Source organism: Oncorhynchus gorbuscha, linkage group LG02 (assembly GCF_021184085.1).
Source record: "Oncorhynchus gorbuscha isolate QuinsamMale2020 ecotype Even-year linkage group LG02, OgorEven_v1.0, whole genome shotgun sequence".
In the NCBI taxonomy this organism is placed as follows: Eukaryota; Metazoa; Chordata; class Actinopteri; order Salmoniformes; family Salmonidae; genus Oncorhynchus; species Oncorhynchus gorbuscha.
In genome coordinates, this window is record NC_060174.1 from 3,683,586 (window position 1) to 3,700,682 (window position 17,097).

A 17,097-nucleotide genomic window follows, 5' to 3' on the forward strand; every position below is an offset into this window, starting at 1 on the left:
GGACAGGCAGAGACCATGTATCAGTGTGAGCTGAGCCTGGACAGGCAGAGAGTGGTTAGAGCGTTGGACTAGTAACCGGAAGGTTGAAAGATCGAATCCCCGAGCTGACAAGGATAAAAATCTGTATTTCTCCCCCTGAACAAGGCAGTTAACCCACTGTTCCCTGGTAGGCCGTCATTGAAAATAAGAATTTGTTGGTAACTGACTTGCCTAGTTAAATAAAGGTTAAAGAAAGAAAGAAAAACCACAGTGTGAGCTGGGCCTGGATGAGTCAGTGATACTTAGGACTGCAACATTCTAAGTCATTCTGCAGGGCTCTCCAGAGGGTAGTGAGGTCTGCACAACAAACCCCTGAGCTGACAAGGTTGTCGTTCTGCCCCTGAACAGGCAGTTAACCCACTGTTCCTAGGCCGTCATTGAAAATAAGAATTTGTTCTTAACGTACTTGCCTAGTAAAATAAATAAAAAGAGGCTGCTGCCCTATGTACATAGACATGGAATCACTGGTCACTTTAATAATGTCAGTGAAGAAAGACACTTGCTAGTTGGTCAGCGCATGCTCGGAGGAAACGTCCTGGTAATCCGTCTGGCCCTGCGGCCTTGTGAATGTTGACCTTTTTAAAAGGTCTTACTCACATCGGCTACGGAGAGCATGATACCACAGTCGTCCAGAACAGCTGGTGCTCTCATGCATGCTTCAGTGTTGCTTGCCACATAGTGCACATAGAAGTAATGTAGCTTGTCTGGTAGGCTTTTGTCACTGGGAAGCTCGCGGCTGTGCTTCCCTTTATCGTCCGCAATAGTTTGCAAGCCCTGCCACTTCCGACGAGCATCAGAACCGGCGTAGATTCAATTCAAGCCCTGTATTAACGCTTTGTCTGTTTGATGGGCATAGCGGGATTTCTTATAAACGTCCAGGTTAGAGTCCCGCTACTCTACCCTTTAGCTCAGTGCAGATGTTGCCTGTAATCCATGGCTTCTGATTGGGGTATGTACGTACGGTTACTGTGGGGACAACATCGTCGGTGCACTTATTGATTTAGCCAGTGACTGATGTGGTGTACTCCTCGATGCCATCGGATGAGTCCCGGAACATATTCCAGTCTGTGCTAGAAAAACAATCCTGTAGCTTTGCATCTGCATCATCTGACCACTTCCATATTAAGCGGATCAGTGGTACTTCCTACTTTAGTTTTTGTTTGTAAGCAGGAATAAGGAGGATAGATTTATGGTCAGATTTGATTGTTGGAGGACGAGGAACAACTTTGTACGCGTCTCTGTGTGTGGAGTAAAGTTTTTTTCCCCTCTTGTTGCACATTTAACATGCAAGTAGAAATGAGGTAAAACTGATTTAAGTTTGCCTGCATTAATGTCCCCGGCCACTAGGAGCGCCACTTCTGGGTGAGTATTGTCTTGTTTGCTTATGGCCTTATAGAGTTGGTTGAGTGCGGTCTTAGTTCCAGCATCAGTTTGTGGTGGTAAATAGACAGCTAAGAAAAATATAGATGAAAACTATCTTGGTAAATAGTGTGGTCTACAGCTTATCATGAGATACTCTACCTCAGGAGAGCAAAACCTAGAGACTTCCTTAATATTAGATTTTGCGCACCAGCTGTTATTGACAAATAGACACAGACCTCCACCCCTAGTCTTACCGGAGGCAACTGTTCTATCTTTCCGATGTACCAAAAACCCAGGCAGCTGCATGTTATCCATGTTGTCGTTCGGCCACGACTCGGTGAAACATAAGATATTACAGTTTTTAATGTCTTTGATCGGAGCTCGTCCTGTATGTTACCCAGTTGATTGGTTGGTCAATAGGACAGATGGTAGAGGAAGGTTACCCACTCGGCATACGGATTCTTACAAGGCCCCCCGACCTATGACCCCTATATCTCCGTCTCTTCTTCATGTGAATGACGGGGATTTGGGCCTTGTCAGGTATCTGGAGTCCCACTATTTAAAGAGAAAAATCTTTGTCCAGTTGAAGGTGAGTAATCGCTGTCCTGATTTCCAGAATCTATTTTCGGGTCATAAGAGACGGTGGCAGAAACATTATGTACAAAATAAGTTACGACAAAAATTATTTTTTATTTTTTTAAACACACAATGACACAATCGGTTAGGAGCCCATAAACACGACCAACCATCTCCTCCGGCGTCATAAGTTGTCCAATGAATTATCCAATGCACGCTGTGTTGGGCTGACTACAGATGGATGGACCTCCCGGGTTACAGAGCTATTTAACAGTGACAACACATCACATGACGACCCCCCCTCACCCTCCCCCCCGGGAGTGAGACATGTACTGTACTACAAACACACCACCTTTTATGAGAGTCACACAAAGTAGGCATATTTTTCTCTTGGTAAAATAACACATTATAGCATGTAATGTCTGAGCCATGTTTACATATTGATGACTCATTGCTCTTTATTCTAGTGTTGTTGTTGATGAGTAATTGTGTTTTAATTGAACAAAATCCAAAGCGTCGTTGTTCACGATGATGCTCTCAACCGGGCATTATATGTCTCCTGAAGAATACCAACACTACGCAGTTTATTAAATAAACTCAAATTAATACAGTAACTGTTGGCATTTTAAAAACGTTCCCCGCTGTACCCCGAAACCGAACCGTGACCCCCAAAAACTACAATAGACACTGAACCGTTACACCCCCATAAGTCCTGAAAAAACTACAATAGACACTGAACCGTTACACCCCCATAAGTCCTGAAAAAACTACAATAGACACTGAACCGTTACACCCCCATAAGTCCTGAAAAAACTACAATAGACACTGAACCGTTACACCCCCATAAGTCCTGAAAAAACTACAATAGACACTGAACCGTTACACCCCCATAAGTCCTGAAAAAACTACAATAGACACTGAACCGTTACACCCCCATAAGTCCTGAAAAAACTACAATAGACACTGAACCGTTACACCCCCATAAGTCCTGAAAAAACTACAATAGACACTGAACCGTTACACCCCCATAAGTCCTGCGTCACTTGACGCACATCACTTCGCTGTCTCTTCCTGCCAACGCGAAAGCTTCACAACCTTTCCACCTACTGTGACAGTTCTGAGACAGAGGAATGAGCTTGGCTAGTATATACAGTAGGGCGAGGCTCTTGGTATAGTCTATATCCTCCAATAGGTCAATATGTAAGGCCACTCAAGCTTATCAGATTGGAGCTTCAAAGTCCAAGACGATATCTTTCTCTCTGATCTTGTATTATAAAGTTCATGCATTGTGTCCTCTAGACATGAGTCAAGAGAACACATTAAGCCGGGAATTGAATCCTCATACAGATCAGTAGTATATGCATAGCCCCTGTTCTGCAGTCCTTCATGCCTACGGTGTCCTGGTCTCACCTGAAAGGTTTACATCTTCTTCCAGTTGTCTCCTCATTAAAAACCTTATATTTAAAAAAAACACACAGGCCTGGTAGTGAAGCTAGAGCTGGTGGCGCTAGTCTCAGCCTCATAGGGCTGCCTGGGCTCAAAGCTACAGGGGGGAGCTAAGGGACTACACTTTTAACTTGAGAGTCGCATCTCCACGACTGTCAAAAATGTGTCTTTTTTTAAAGCAGAGATGTTTAAAGACAGTTGGGTTTAATGTTTCCCCGAGTCCAAATGTGTGGGGAAGGAAGGATGACACCGATATATTCAGTTTTATGAGCGAGCTCTCTGGGGGGGGGGGTCCTTGATGTTATTGATTTGAAATTCATATCAAAAGTGGGAGTTTGATTTGAATCTCTTCAGCAGCAACTCAAGGGGGAGAGATTAATATTTCACCATGTTAGCTACTTTCAGATGAGATGAAGAGTCTTTGGTGTGTAGACATGATAGTTAGTTGTCGTCCCAAGACTTACATATTTCCATTCTTGAAATGAATCGAAAGCCAATTCAGTCAAATAATGCATTCCAGTGCTAATAGACTTTGTAAACTGTGTCACTGTGGGGGGGGGGGGGGGGAGAAAACATCTGCACATTATATTACCCCTTATTCAATGACTGAGAATTATGGTAAGAACTAGGGTCGAGTCTACCATCACATGGTAACCTGCTAAGCCTAGCAAGCACCTTTTGGTTTGTGAAGCCTAGTATTGACTGAAACAACTAGGTTTTACGTAAGGAAGTGTCCTGAATCCCGTCTGCACAGCGCCAGCGCAGACAGTCTCTCGTCAACCAGGCAACATTATTAGTTCTTCTTGAGAGATGACTTTACACTTCAGGAGTGACATGCTACAAGTGTTACTATTCTAGACTGTGGCGAAATCCTAACAAACCCAGGTATAAAACGTTGAGCATGTGTTAAATGATTAATACTGAAACTATTATGGAAATACACGTTGTCCCGGCGGAAAAAAAACATTATGTTCCGCATTGGGGTTTTTATCCGTCATTTTACAGTCCACCTCGAGAGGAATGGACTTGTACATAAATCATTTTAAAAAAATATAGACGCGCAAACAGATACAATGATGCAAATACCGAGCGTGAAACCACACCATCTACTTTAGTAAGTGTGTTCTACGTTTCTTGTTGTGCAAAACTATTGCTACAATATGTCGGTGTAAGTTAACAAGTTAGTTATATGTTGGTGAAAAGCCTGTCGACCCCCCCTTTCGGAGCGGCGAGCCCACGCCCTCGACTTCAACTCCGAGCTACAGTAAAACATCACCTCAACGAGTTATTAACGTAAAGCTTGATCTTATTTCTTCTGCCCTCTTTTATGTCGACTAAAAACAACACGCCATTGTATGCTACAGTTCTATAATAACTCATGTTCAAGTACATTAAATATGAAATTAGTTCCCATGTGTTTCTTACCTCGGGGCTTTCTAGGAATCAAGAGAGTTTCAAATCCCACCAAAGTGAAAATAATTTTTTTCCCAAATCTGGAAGTGGCAGGCAGTGACGTCAGAGGTGGAAATTCCAACCGCAGGAGAGTCCTTGGAGAAGTTTGCCCTTTTAAGGCAGTATGTGGTATTCACAAAACGCTCTTCCTCATCTTATCGTGTGTGTGTGTGTTTGTTTTGTTGTGTAAAACACACTAATTCCATCATCATGAGCATCAACTAGACAGCTATATCCTTCATACATTATTGTAATTGTAAACTCAATCATTAATTCAATGAAAATGGAGATTTGGACCATTTTCTCAACATTTTCTTGAGGTTCACAAACAACATTATCTTGGTGATATAGGGTTAGGGTAATATAGCTCTACAAACAACATTATCTAGGTAATATAGAGTTAGGGTAATATAGCTCTACAAACCACATCATCTTGGTAATATAGGGTTAGGGTAATATAGCTCTACAAACCACATCATCTTGGTGATATACGGTTAGGGTAATATAGCTCTACAAACCACATCATCTTGGTAATATAGGGTTAGGGTAATATAGCTCTACAAACCACATCATCTTGGTGATATACGGTTAGGGTAATATAGCTCTACAAACAACATTATCTTGGTAATATAGGGTTAGGGTAATATAGCTCTACAAACAACATTATCTTGGTGATATAGGGTTAGGGTAATATAGCTCTGCAAACAACATTATCTTGGTGATATAGGGTTAGGGTAATATAGCTCTACAAACAACATTATCTTGGTGATATAGGGTTAGGGTAATATAGCTCTACAAACAACATTATCTTGGTGATATAGGGTTAGGGTAATATAGCTCTACAAACAACATTATCTTAGTGATATAGGGTTAGGGTAATATAGCTCTACAAACAACATCATCTTGGTGATATAGGGTTAGGGTAATATAGCTCTACAAACAACATTATCTTGGTGATATACAGTTAGGTAATATAGCTCTGGCAACATTATCTTGGTGATATAGGGTTAGGGTAATATAGCTCTGCAAACAACATTATCTTGGTGATATAGAGTAGGGTAATATAGCTCTACAAACAACATGATCTTGGTGATATAGGGTTAGGGTAATATAGCTCTGCAAACAACATTATCTTGGTATATATTATTAATATAGCTCTGCAAACAACATTATCTTGGTGATATAGGGTTAGGGTAATATAGCTCTGCAAACAACATTATCTTGGTGATATACAGTTAGGGTAATATAGCTCTACAAACAACATTATCTTGGTGATATAGGGTTAGGGTAATATAGCTCTACAAACAACATTATCTTGGTGATATACAGTTAGGGTAATATAGCTCTACAAACAACATTATCTTGGTGATATAGGGTTAGGGTAATATAGCTCTACAAACAACATTATCTTGGTGATATACAGTTAGGGTAATATAGCTCTACAAACAACATTATCTTGGTGATATACAGTTAGGGTAATATAGCTCTACAAACAACATTATCTTGGTGATATAGGGTTAGGGTAATATAGCTCTACAAACAACATTATCTTGGTGATATACGGTTAGGGTAATATAGCTCTACAAACAACATTATCTTGGTGATATACGGTTAGGGTAATATAGCTCTACAAACAACATTATCTTGGTGATATACGGTTAGGGTAATATAGCTCTACAAACAACATTATCTTGGTGATATACGGTTAGGGTAATATAGCTCTACAAACAACATTATCTTGGTGATATAGGGTTAGGGTAATATAGCTCTACAAACAACATTATCTTGGTGATATAGGGTTAGGGTAATATAGCTCTACAAACAACATTATCTTGGTGATATAGAGTTAGGGTAATATAGCTCTACAAACAACATTATCTTGGTGATATAGAGTTAGGGTAATATAGCTCTACAAACAACATTATCTTGGTGATATAGGGTTAGGGTAATATAGCTCTACAAACAACATTATCTTGGTGATATACGGTTAGGGTAATATAGCTCTACAAACAACATTATCTTGGTGATATACGGTTAGGGTAATATAGCTCTACAAACAACATTATCTTGGTGATATACGGTTAGGGTAATATAGCTCTACAAACAACATTATCTTGGTGATATACGGTTAGGGTAATATAGCTCTACAAACAACATTATCTTGGTGATATAGGGTTAGGGTAATATAGCTCTACAAACAACATTATCTTGGTGATATAGGGTTAGGGTAATATAGCTCTACAAACAACATTATCTTGGTGATATAGAGTTAGGGTAATATAGCTCTACAAACAACATTATCTTGGTGATATAGAGTTAGGGTAATATAGCTCTACAAACAACATCATCTTGGTGATATAGGGTTAGGGTAATATAGCTCTACAAACAACATTATCTTGGTGATATAGGGTTAGGGTAATATAGCTCTGCAAACAACATTATCTTGGTGATATACAGTTAGGGTAATATAGCTCTACAAACAACATTATCTTGGTGATATAGGGTTAGGGTAATATAGCTCTACAAACAACATTATCTTGGTGATATACAGTTAGGGTAATATAGCTCTACAAACAACATCATCTTGGTGATATAGGGTTAGGGTAATATAGCTCTACAAACAACATTATCTTGGTGATATACAGTTAGGGTAATATAGCTCTACAAACAACATTATCTTGGTGATATAGGGTTAGGGTAATATAGCTCTACAAACAACATTATCTTGGTGATATACAGTTAGGGTAATATAGCTCTACAAACAACATTATCTTGGTGATATACAGTTAGGGTAATATAGCTCTACAAACAACATTATCTTGGTGATATAGGGTTAGGGTAATATAGCTCTACAAACAACATTATCTTGGTGATATACAGTTAGGGTAATATAGCTCTACAAACAACATCATCTTGGTGATATAGGTTAGGGTAATATAGCTCTACAAACAACATTATCTTGGTGATATAGGGTTAGGGTAATATAGCTCTACAAACAACATTATCTTGGTGATATACAGTTAGGGTAATATAGCTCTGCAAACAACATTATCTTGGTGATATAGGGTTAGGGTAATATAGCTCTGCAAACAACATTATCTTGGTGATATAGAGTTAGGGTAATATAGCTCTACAAACAACATTATCTTGGTGATATAGGTTAGGGTAATATAGCTCTGCAAACAACATTATCTTGGTGATATAGGGTTAGGGTAATATAGCTCTACAAACAACATTATCTTGGTGATATACAGTTAGGGTAATATAGCTCTGCAAACAACATTATCTTGGTGATATAGGGTTAGGGTAATATAGCTCTACAAACAACATTATCTTGGTGATATACGGTTAGGGTAATATAGCTCTGCAAACAACATTATCTTGGTGATATACGGTTAGGGTAATATAGCTCTGCAAACAACATCATCTTGGTGATATACAGTTAGGGTAATATAGCTCTGCAAACAACATTATCTTGGTGATATACAGTTAGGGTAATATAGCTCTGCAAACAACATTATCTTGGTGATATAGGTTAGGGTAATATAGCTCTGCAAACAACATCATCTTGGTGATATACAGTTAGGGTAATATAGCTCTGCAAACAACATCATCTTGGTGATATACGGTTAGGGTAATATAGCTCTGCAAACAACATCATCTTGGTGATATACGGTTAGGGTAATATAGCTCTGCAAACAACATTATCTTGGTGATATACAGTTAGGGTAATATAGCTCTGCAAACAACATTATCTTGGTGATATACAGTTAGGGTAATATAGCTCTGCAAACAACATTATCTTGGTGATATACAGTTAGGGTAATATAGCTCTGCAAACAACATTATCTTGGTGATATACTACAAACAACATTATTAGGGTAATATAGCTCTGCAAACAACATTATCTTGGTGATATAGAGGTTAGGGTAATATAGCTCTGCAAACAACATTATCTTGGTGATATAGGTATACGGTTAATATAGCTCTACAAACAACATTATCTTGGTGATATAATAATAGCTCTGCAAACAACATTATCTTGGTGATATAGGGTTAGGGTAATATAGCTCTGCAAACAACATTATCTTGGTGATATAGGGTTAGGGTAATATAGCTCTACAAACAACATTATCTTGGTGATATAGAGTTAGGGTAATATAGCTCTGCAAACCACATCATCTTGGTGATATACGGTTAGGGTAATATAGCTCTGCAAACAACATTATCTTGGTGATATAGGGTTAGGGTAATATAGCTCTACAAACAACATTATCTTGGTAATATAGAGTTAGGGTAATATAGCTCTGCAAACCACATCATCTTGGTGATATACGGTTAGGGTAATATAGCTCTACAAACAACATTATCTTGGTGATATACGGTTAGGGTAATATAGCTCTGCAAACAACATTATCTTGGTGATATAGAGGGTTAGGGTTATCTTGGTGATATAGTTAGGGTAATATAGCTCTGCAAACAACATTATCTTGGTGAATATAGGTTAGGGTAATATAGCTCTGCAAACAACATTATCTTGGTGATATACAGTTAGGGTAATATAGCTCTGCAAACAACATCATCTTGGTGATATACAGTTAGGGTAATATAGCTCTGCAAACAACATCATCTTGGTGATATACAGTTAGGGTAATACAAACAACATCATCTTGGTGATATACAGTTAGGGTAATATAGCTCTGCAAACAAAATCATCTTGGTGATATACAGTTAGGGTAATATAGCTCTGCAAACAACATCATCTTGGTGATATACAGTTATAACTAGCTCAAAACAGATCTTGGTGAAACATTAGGGTAATAATGCAAACCTCATCTTTTTCATTCATTACATTTAGAAATATAGCACAAACAACATTATCTTGGTAATACCTTTTGTTAGGGTAATATAAACTCATATCAACATTATCTTGGTTTCTGTTCACCACATATATGCTCTGCAAACAACATTTGTTTGATTAGTCTCTGCAAACAACATTATCTTGCAAATGACTTAGGTAATATAGCTCTGCAAACAACATCATCTTGGTTTGTGCATGCATCTCTAAGTACATTATCTTGGTGATATACAGTTAGGTGTTATAATGCACTTATATAGGTTAGGGAATCTCTGCAAACAACATTTCTTGGTGATTCCGGTACATATAGCTCTGCAAACAACATCATCTTTTATACAGCAGAGCTCTACAAACAACATTATCTTGGTAATATACGGTTAGGGTAATATAGCTCTACAAACAACATTATCTTGGTGATATAGGGTTAGGACACAGTCTATAGCTCTGCAAACAACATTATCTTGGTAATATAGAGTTAGGTAATATAGCAGAGTTTACAAGGGAAACAAGATTATCTTGGTGATATACGGTTAGGGTAATATAGCTCTACAAAACCATTATCTTGGTTATACCTTGTTTCCCCAAGACGAATGTCAGTTGGGTAATATAGCTCTGCAAACAACATTATCTTGGTGATATAGAGTAAGGGTAATATAGCTCTACAAACAACATTATCTTGATTTGGTTTGTGGTTACAGCTCTGCAAAAAACATTATCTTCCTCTTATCTGTTTGGAATATAGCTCTACAAACAACATTATCTTGGTGATATTATAATGGTAATGTAGCTCTGCAAACCATCATCTTGGTAATATAGAGTTAGAATATGGTATGCTCTGCAAACAACATTATCTTGGTGATATAGGGTTAAATATAGCTCTGCAAACAACATTATCTTGGGATGTGGTGGATTGTATTTAAACCACATCATCTTGGTAATAAAAGAGTTGTTATATACCTTGCCAACATGATACTTGGCTGTTGACTAATATAACCACATTATCTTGGTTTCAAAACCACAGCGTCTCCCAGCCTTGGAATACCTGTAAACAACTCTGCTCCAATCAGGGTGATATCTACAGTGCCTTGCAAACAACATCATCTTGGTGATATACAGTTAGGGTAATATAGCTCCAAACAACATTATCTTGGTTATACATTTCAGGCTTCAATACGTAAAGCTATAAAACTTATCTTTTTACGGTTGGGTAATATATCTACAAACAACATTATCTTGGTGATATACAAGTAATATAGCTCTACAACACAATCATCTTGAAATATGGAGCTCTACAAACAACATTATCTTGACATTTATATGGATATTTCAAAAACATTATCTTAACAAATCAAAATCTGAAAAATTGAACGTGTACAATGATTCTTAGCCCCTTATAAACAAAATAATGAAATACTCTTTCATTTTTTGAGTTCTTGAATGATCAAAACAGACCTAAAACATTTCAATGATGATAAATTCAATACATTTTTTTTTTTTTTAAATTGTGAACTCATTCCGTATGAAATGCACCTGCACTGTAAACCTATCAGAGGTTTCGCTTAAATATGTTTGCCATGCAAAGCAGTTTGTTTGCATCATGAAGAAAACTGGAACACAAAACCAGGCATGTTCTAAGTAGATACTGCTGTGTTAAATGAAGTTTGAAAGCCGGCATTTGGATACAAAAGCACGATTTCCCAAGCTTTAAACATCCCAAGGAGCACTGTCTGACTCTCTGATAAGATTGAAATGGAAGGATTGTCTCAGACCATTGCAAATTTCTATCCTTGTTTCCCCAAACCAGTTGGGTGCAATGAATTTGGTTTGTGGTTGCGAAGGAAAATGTCTTCATCTGGGTCTTCCTCTTGTCTGTTTGGATGGCTATACATAGTATACATAGTCTCCCCCAAAAAATGGTATGGCCTGTAGAGATAATCAAATCTTAATTCCAGAGCAGCATACAATAACACCGCTGGTGAGGTGGATTGTATTTAAAGGTTAAAAAGCCTGTTATCACCTTGCCCTGATACAGGTCAATAACCACTTGCCGGTTTCAAAACCACAGCGTCTCCCAGCCTGTAGGAATACCTGTAAGAGTCAATGGGTATCTACTGTGCTATATACAGCCCCCTTGAACTGTTACGGCCACATTTCAGGCTTCAAACATAAAGATATAAAACTGTATTTTTTTTTTGGGTGTTCAACAACAAGTGGGACACAATCATGAGTCAATTTGGATATTTCAAAAAAATTTAACAAATCAAAATCTGAAAAATTGGGTGTTTTACTTTCAGTGCAGCAAACAGAGTTCAGTGAGGATCTCTGAATGATCCAATGTTGACCTAAATGACTAATGATGATAAATACAATCCACCTGTGGGTAATCAGAGTCAATAAATGCACCTGGCTGTGATACTCAGGGTGTTACGGTCAGAGTCAATGTGGAGGTTATATTTACAGGGTTTGTTAAAAAGGTTTCCCAAGCAGAGTCACTGTGGAGGCTAATATTGAAATGGAAGGGTATCAGACCACTGCAAATCTACCAAGCCCGTAACAGAAGTTTAAAGGAAAATACCACCCCCCCCGCCCTATAAAAAATAAAACGGGTGTTCAAGAGCAGAGTCAATAACATGGTGAGGCTATATACAGGGTGTTACGGTACAGAGTCAATGTGGAGGCTATATACAGGGTGTTATGGTACAGAGTCAATGTGGAGGCTATATACAGGGTATTACGGTACAGAGTCAATGTGGAGGCTATATACAGGGTGTTATGGTACAGAGTCAATGTGGAGGCTCTATACAGGGTGTTACGGTACAGAGTCAATGTGGAGGCTATATACAGGGTATTACGGTACAGAGTCAGTGTGGAGGCTCTATAGGGTATTACGGTACAGAGTCAAGGTGGAGGCTATATACAGGGTGTTACGGTACAGAGTCAATGTGGAGGCTATATACAGGGTGTTACCGGTACAGAGTCAATGTGGAGGCTATATGCAGGGTGTTACGGTACAGAGTCAATGTGGAGGTTATATACAGGGGTACCGGCACAGAGTCAATGTGGAGGCTATATACAGGGTATTACAGTACAGAGTCAATGTGGAGGCTATATACAGGGTTTATCGGCACATAGTCAATGTGGAGGCTATATACAGGGTATTACAGTACAGAGTCAATGTGGAGGCTATATACAGGGTGTATCGGCACAGAGTCAATGTGGAGGCTATATACAGGGGTACCGGTACAGAGTCAATGTGGAGGCTATATACAGGGGTACCGGTACAGAGTCAATGTGGAGGCTATATACAGGGTATTACAGTACAGAGTCAATGTGGAGGCTATATGCAAGGTATTGCGGTACAGAGTCAATGTGGAGGCTATATGCAAGGTATTACGGTACAGAGTCAATGTGGAGGCTATATACAGGGGTACCGGTACAGAGTCAATGTGGAGGCTATATACAGGGTATTACAGTACAGAGTCAATGTGGAGGCTATATACAGGGTGTACCGGTACAGAGTCAATGTGGAGGCTATATACAGGGGTACCGGTACAGAGTCAATGTGGAGGCTATATACAGGGGTACCGGTACAGAGTCAATGTGGAGGCTATATACAGGGTATTACAGTACAGAGTCAATGTGGAGGCTATATGCAAGGTATTGCGGTACAGAGTCAATGTGGAGGCTATATGCAAGGTATTACGGTACAGAGTCAATGTGGAGGCTATATACAGGGGTACCGGTACAGAGTCAATGTGGAGGCTATATACAGGGTATTACTCAGGGTATTACAGTACAGAGTCAATGTGGAGGCTATATGCAAGGTATTACGGTACAGAGTCAATGTGGAGGCTATATGCAAGGTATTACGGTACAGAGTCAGTGTGGAGGCTATATGCAAGGTATTACGGTACAGAGTCAGTGTGGAGGCTATATGCAAGGTATTACGGTACAGAGTCAGTGTGGAGGCTATATGCAAGGTATTACGGTACAGAGTCAGTGTGGAGGCTATATACAGGGTATTACGGTACAGAGTCAGTGTGGAGGCTATATACAGGGTATTACGGTACAGAGTCAGTGTGGAGGCTATATACAGGGGGTACCGGTACAGAGTCAGTGTGGAGGCTATATACAGGGTATTACGGTACAGAGTCAGTGTGGAGGCTATATACAGGGTATTACGGTACAGAGTCAGTGTGGAGGCTATATACAGGGTGTTACGGTACAGAGTCAATGTGGAGGCTATATACAGGGTATTACGGTACAGTACTAGCCAGCTAACTAGTCGATAAACATCCAGAAATAACTGTTTATTTTCTGATTCAATAAGAAAGTTAAACGTTTTCTGTGTTTTTGATTGTTGAGTCAATTAGATCATGCTAATTTCAAGCTAATCTTTAAAATATATATATATATATAGTTGTAGTTGTTGGAAATAGTGCTGTAATTCTTCCATGTTTGACACTTGTCTGCCTGACGGACTCCAGGAAAGCACTGATGGAGTTCACCATCTCTATCTATTATTGCATCATCACAGAGCGATTGGTGCCACAGTGACTTGTCAAGTCCGATGGATTTTAAAAATCTGGTGTTTTATGACCGATTCTGAAACAATGACACACAGATGAAAAAAATTATAATAATAATTATAATTATAATAAAATTAAAAATGTATTAAATTAAAAGTGAATTGTCATAATATACTGTAAGCACTTCAACATGAGATGGTATATTTTCAAACAAATTACAGATCCTTAGATCTATGTGAGTAGATGGGTTAAAACAGCATATATTTCCTCTCTCTCTCTCTCTCTCTCTCTCTCTCTCTCTATCTATCTCTCTCTCTCTCTCTCTCTCTCTCTCTCTCTCTCTCTCTCTCTCTCTCTCTCTCTCTCTCTCTCTCTCTCTCTGCCTCTCTCTCTCTCTCTCTGCCTCTCTCTCTCTCTCTGCCTCTCTCTCTCTCTCTGCCCTCTCTCTCTCTCTGCCTCTCTCTCTGTCTCTCTCTGTCTCTCTCTGTCTCTCTCTGTCTCTCTCTCTCTCTCTCTCTCTCTCTCTCTCTCTCTCTCTCTCTCTCTCTCTCTCTCTCTCTCTCTCTCTCTCTCTCTCTCTCTCTCTCTCTCTCTCTCTCTCTCTCTCTCTCTCTGCCTCTCTCTCTCTCTCTCTCTGCTCTCTCTCTCTCTCTCTGCCTCTCTCTCTGTCTCTCTCTGTCTCTCTCTGTCTCTCTCTGTCTCTCTCTCTCTCTCTCCCTCTGTCTCTCTCTCTCTGCCTCTCTCTCTGTCTCTCTCTGTCTCTCTGTCTCTCTCTCTCTCTCTCTCTCTCTCTCTCTCTCTCTCTCTCTCTCTCTCTCTCTCTCTCTCTCTCTGCCTCTCTCTCTCTCTCTCTGCCTCTCTCAATTCAATTCAATTCAATTCAATTCAAGGGCTTTATTGGCATGGGAAACATGTGTTAACATTGCCAAAGCAAGTGAGGTAGACAACATACAAAGTGAATATATAAAGTGAAAAACAACAAAAATTAACAGTAAACATTACACATACAGAAGTTTAAAAACAGTAAAGACATTACAAATGTCATATTATATATATATATACAATGTACAAATAGTTAAATGACACAAGATAAAATGAATAAGCATAAATATGGGTTGTATTTACAATGGTGTTTGTTCTTCACTGGGTGCCCTTTTCTCGTGGCAACAGGCCACAAATCTTGCTGCTGTGATGGAACACTGGAATTTCACCCAGTAGATATGGGAGTTTTTCAAAATTGGATTTGATTTTTAATTCTTTATGGGTCTGTGTAATCTGGGGGAAATATGTCTCTCTAATATGGTCATACATTGGGCAGGAGGTTAGGAAGTGAAGCTCAGTTTCCACCTCATTTTGTGGGCAGTGAGCACATAGCCTGTCTTCTTTTGAGAGCCATGTCTGCCTACGGCGGCCTTTCTCAATAGCAAGGCTATGCTCACTGAGTACATAGTCAAAGCTTTCCTTAATTTTGGGTCAGTCACAGTGGTCAGGTATTCTGCCGCTGTGTACTCTCTGCGTAGGGCCAAATAGCATTCTAGTTTGCTCTGTTTTTTTGTTAATTCTTTCCAATGTGTTAAGTAATTATCTTTTTGTTTTGTCATGATTTGGTTGGGTCTAATTGTGCTGTTGTCCTGGGGCTCTGTAGGGTGTGTTTGTGTTTGTGAACAGAGCCCCAGGACCAGCCTGCTTAGGGGACTCTTCTCCAGGTTCATCTCTCTGTAGGTGATGGCTTTGTTATGGAAGGTTTGTGAATCGCTTCCTTTTAGGTGGTTGTATAATTTAACGGCTCTTTTCTGGATTTTGATAATTAGTGGGTATCGGCCTAATTCTGCTCTGCATGCATTATTTGGTGTTTTACGTTGTACACAGAGGATATTTTTGCATAATTCTGCGTGCAGAGTCTCAATTTGGTGTTTGTCCCATTTTGTGAGGTCTTGGTTGGTGAGCGGACCCCAGACCTCACAACCATAAAGGGCAATGGGCTCTATGACTGATTCAAGTATTTTTAGCCAAATCCTAATTGGTATGCTGAAATTTATGTTTCTTTTGATGGCATAGAATGCCCTTCTTGCCTTGTCTCTCAGATCGTTCACAGCTTTGTGGAAGTTACCTGTGGCGCTGATGTTTAGGCCAAGGTATGTATAGTTTTTGTGTGCTCTAGGGCAACAGTGTCTAGATGGAATTTGTATTTGTGGTCCTGGTGACTGGACCTTTTTGGAACACCATTATTTTGGTCTTACTGCGATTTACTGTCAGGGCCCAGGTCTGACAGAATCTGTGCATAAGATCTAGGTGCTGCTGTAGGCCCTCCTTGGTTGGTGACAGAAGCACCAGATCATCAGCAAACAGCAGACATTTGACTTCGGATTCTAGCAGGGGAGGCCGGGTGCTGCAGACTTTTCTAGTGCCCGCGCCAATTCGTTGATATATATGTTGAAGAGGGTGGGGCTTTAGCTGCATCCCTGTCTCACCCCACGACCCTGTGTGAAGAAATGTGTGTGTTTTTGCCAATTTTAACCGCACACTTGTTGTTTGTGTACATGGATTTTATAATGTCGTATGTTTTACCCCCAACACCACTTTCCATCAGTTTGTATAGCAGACCCTCATGCCAAATTGAGTCGAAGGCTTTTTTTTGAAATCAACAAAGCATGAGAAGACTTTGCCTTTGTTTTGGTTTGTTTGGTTGTCAATTAGGGTGTGCAGGGTGAATACGTGGTCTGTTGTACGGTAATTTGGTGAAAAGCCAATTTGACATTTGCTCAGTACATTGTTTTCACTGAGGAAATGTACGAGTCTGCTGTTAATAATAATGCAGAGGATTTTCCCAAGGTT

General features: G+C 39.5%; 1 protein-coding gene across 1 annotated transcript in view; it reads right to left on the reverse strand.

The window, feature by feature from the left end:
* Nucleotides 1-4,980, reverse strand: part of LOC123996316 (LIM domain containing preferred translocation partner in lipoma) — a 436,125-nt gene extending 431,145 nt beyond the window's left edge. Inside the window, exon 1 of the mRNA XM_046299668.1 lies at nt 4,849-4,980. The gene's annotated coding sequence lies outside the window, so the exon portion shown is untranslated. The remainder of the gene's footprint in view (nt 1-4,848) is intronic.
* Between the last annotated feature and the right edge of the window lie 12,117 nt (nt 4,981-17,097).